General features: G+C 34.9%; 1 non-coding gene across 1 annotated transcript; it reads left to right on the top strand.

Annotated features, from left to right (window-relative positions):
• Positions 1-332: 332 nt before the first annotated feature.
• TRNAF-GAA lies at positions 333-405 on the top strand. Its single transcript has one exon. It is a non-coding gene; the product is annotated as a tRNA-Phe (tRNA).
• The last annotated feature ends 3,339 nt before the right edge of the window (positions 406-3,744 follow it).

The raw sequence follows: 3,744 nt of genomic DNA on the forward strand, positions 1-3,744 counted from the left end.
ATGATTTTGTCAGAAATATCCTTCCTCAATCTTCTCATTCCTCTACTTTGCTTTATTGTTTATCAAGCACATATTTCTTTTTTTTTTTTGGACATGAAAAAAGTCCATGATTTATTTTTAAATGGAAAAAACAGATTGCAGGGCAGTTAAACACAGAACTGAGAAAAGTGAAATTAGTTATTACGTCTAGCTTGTAAACAGGGATCTTACCTCATCATCTCTGAAGATTTGTTAAATGCCTACCTCCAGCTTACTCTGAATATTGATTTGTTTTTATATTATAAAACAAGTATTATTCCATTATAGTTATTCAGGAGAAGTCACCTGAACAAGCTGAAATAGCTCAGTTGGGAGAGCGTTAGACTGAAGATCTAAAGGTCCCTGGTTCCATCCTGGGTTTCAGCAGTAGTTTTGGGTTTTTGCACTAAATATAGTTTCCTGGAAGTCTTAATCAAAATATAAGCTTTAAGGGGAATATTTGGTTATTATGTTTTGAGTGGGTCTATGGCTTTTTAGGGAGGGGTGGTGTCAGGTGCCCTGGTGGGCCTTTTTACTAAACCCCCAATACCTTAGTACTTCCTGACTGTAATAATAATAGCTAACTTATCTTGAGTACTTGCTATATGTCAAGCTATACTTTAAGCTTTTTCTGTGTGTTAACTTATTTAAAATGACCACTAAAATTCTTGGTAGCTACTTGTTAAATAAATGAACAGTTTGATGCCGGAGGCCTGGCATGTGGTTGGTAAAAAATGACCTTTCAAGCACATATTTCTTAAATATACATTGTAGATATATATGTATATATGTCTATATATCTTCTCTCCCCCACACACTCTTAACTAGTATCCAAATGTGTAGAGAATTTGTATGCTTTATCTACCACTATATTAATGATTCACACAGAGTTTCATCTATCCCTAGTTCTTTCCTTTTTCTTTTTCTTCTGCCTAACTCCTTCTCATTCTTAATAAGTCAGTTAATTTATTATTCACATCTTTTGGGAAATCTTCTCTAGGTATGTTTTCTATGGGTTCATGAAACACCATTTCCAATCCTTATCATGGCACTCACTACATTGTACAGCAGTTTTCTGTTTCTCCAGCTGAGCAACACACAGACAGGCTTTCTGGTATTTGACTATACTTGTCTCTGAACCATTTCCCCAGGAAGAGGCCGTGAGAAGAGCTCCGTTTCTCTGCAGATAGGAGGAGACGATGTCTTCTCCTTCCCACGGGACAGGGAGAGATGGCTTCTTCTTCTGTGGCCAAGGAGCTCCTTTACAGGGGCTCTGTCAGGGCTCAGCCATCCAATCCCCAGAAAAGCTGAGCTTTGTCTACCATCTTGACTGTCATGTGAGAGCCTGTGAAGTTGTAGCAAGCAATAAATGCCACTGAGCTCTGAAGGGATGGAAGAGCTGCCTGGATAACAACCCTGTAGCTACTATAATGACTTAGATTAGAGCAGAAGGAAATTCCAGTCATTTTTCAGTCTGTCAGTTTTTCTATTATCCTCAAGACTGAGCATGAAACATTCATTACACCACAGCTTTATTGATTCAACTGATGAAAATATATTGGTATTAATAACATGAAACTCTAAGGCACTGGGGATAATAAAACAATTGATTGGAAACATAACGTGTTTGAGAATATTTTTATGTGGTAGTTCCATGCATTTCATTTCCATTCATAACTAAGCCAGCAGATAGGTGATTTGGGCATCACCTCATCAAGCCATATAACCATCTTTATTTAGTATTTACATGATTATCCAGAATAAATAGTTTGATTGGTTGTTAACAACAGACTTTAATTTGAGGCAAAATGAAGAAAATCTGTTTGAAATGACTAACTCACTGTTTAAAAATATGGAGCTTGGGGGCTTCCCTGGTGGCGCAGTGGTTGAGAGTCTGCCTGCCGATGCAGGGGGCGCGGGTTCGTGTCCCGGTCTGGGGGGATCCCACGTGCCGCGGAGCGGCTGGGCCCGTGAGCCGTGGCCGCTGGGCCTGCACGTCCGGAGCCTGTGCTCCGCAACGGGAGAGGCCACAACAGTGAGAGGCCCGCGTATCGCAAAAAAAAAAAAAAAAAAAAAAAAAATATGGAGCTTGGGTTTTAAATGGCTTAAATATGGTCATTGAAAATAATGTTCTTTGTGGGTATTTTTAATTTTGTGTCCTCTTAGGAAGTTTCAAAAACAGAGTATCTCTTTTTCTTGGGTGGGGGGAATCTAACTTAAGTCTTTGTCTTTTGGTATTCAGATTATTATGATAAGGCATAGGAAAAGAGAACTTTTTATCATAGATTTTTCTTTGTGGCTACACTTTTACCTTGAGAAATATTTTTTTGATCATTTTCTCAGTTCATATTACTCAATAAGTGGCTACTGTCAGCTTCTGGCAAGAATGAGCTCACCAAGATGTATGATGTCAAAATATACCATTTTCTAATGTATTGAGCAAAATAATTATAAAAATTATGAATTAAAAAAGTATCTAAATACCACTAACCTCCAATCAATTTTGCCATATTGTTTTCTGGATTTTATTTCTATGTGTACATATGCTATGTCTTCATATTTAGAATGTCATATGTGTTTAGAATACATATTTAGAATGACATTCATAAAATGTATTTTGTTTTACTCTTTTATAATTTTATCACATTTTCTTGTTTTTATATTAATTTTATGACAGTATAATATTTCATACAACTCTGTAGTTGTCCCTTCCATTTTTCATCTTGTAAATAATATTGCAATGGAAATATTTATGCCTATGTGTTTTTCACATAAATTATTCTTTTGTTAAGATATTCCTATGAATAGTTTTACTGGGTCAAATTGTATGACATTTTTTTAACCTCATAAAGTACATTTCCAAATTACTTTTCAAGAGGGTTGAACAAATTAAATTGCCCCTATTGGTGTATATAGTTAAAAATATGTTGGTCAGGATTATGGATTTTTACTTAAAATATTTGATAATGTACCATGTGAAAAACAATACCCTGTTTCTCTTGGTATTTTTGGTGGTTTCAGAGACTATCAAATGTTGGTTTAGCAATTGTCTTTCCTCTTGTGTGAACTGTCTTTTCATATCCTTTGTTTACTCATTGGGTGTAAGTATTTTTGTGTCAAATTTTATGAGCATTCATGTTTGCTGCAAATATTTTCTTAGTCTTTTGTTTTCTCTCATATTTTAGTTATATTATTCTTTACTGTACCAGGTATTTATGCAATTGAATCTGTAGATTATTTATTGTTTACAATTGTCATTTCTCTAAAGATGGACATAATATTTTTAATCCTATAGTCTGTTGATTTTCTTTGATTAAAATTTTATAGTTGTCTCATAATGTAGAATTTATTGTGGTAAAGGGGTGAGATGATTACTTCATATTATGTACTTTTATTCTTACATCAATTATTAAATAACAAAAGATCATTTAAAATGCCCTGTTGGCAGTATTATATTTTTGAAGCTTATTTGATAATATGCACTGTTGAGTCAGGTAGTGTTCTAGGCACAAGGAAATGAAAATGGTCTTATTTTGGTCATTAAGGAGCTCAGAGTTTAGGTGAGGAAGGAGGTCAGGGAACAGTTTCTACATAAAAATTTTCTGGTATTTCACACTGACCACTGAGTCACTATGATGGGAAACTGAACTCTGTTCTCCTCTGGTTTCTATTTCCTTTTCTTTTTGTCACTCTCATTTGCTCTTGCCTGTTCTTTTTGTTCTACTG

The sequence above is a fragment of the Phocoena sinus genome, chromosome 8 (assembly GCF_008692025.1).
Source record: "Phocoena sinus isolate mPhoSin1 chromosome 8, mPhoSin1.pri, whole genome shotgun sequence".
Lineage (NCBI taxonomy): Eukaryota > Metazoa > Chordata > Mammalia > Artiodactyla > Phocoenidae > Phocoena > Phocoena sinus.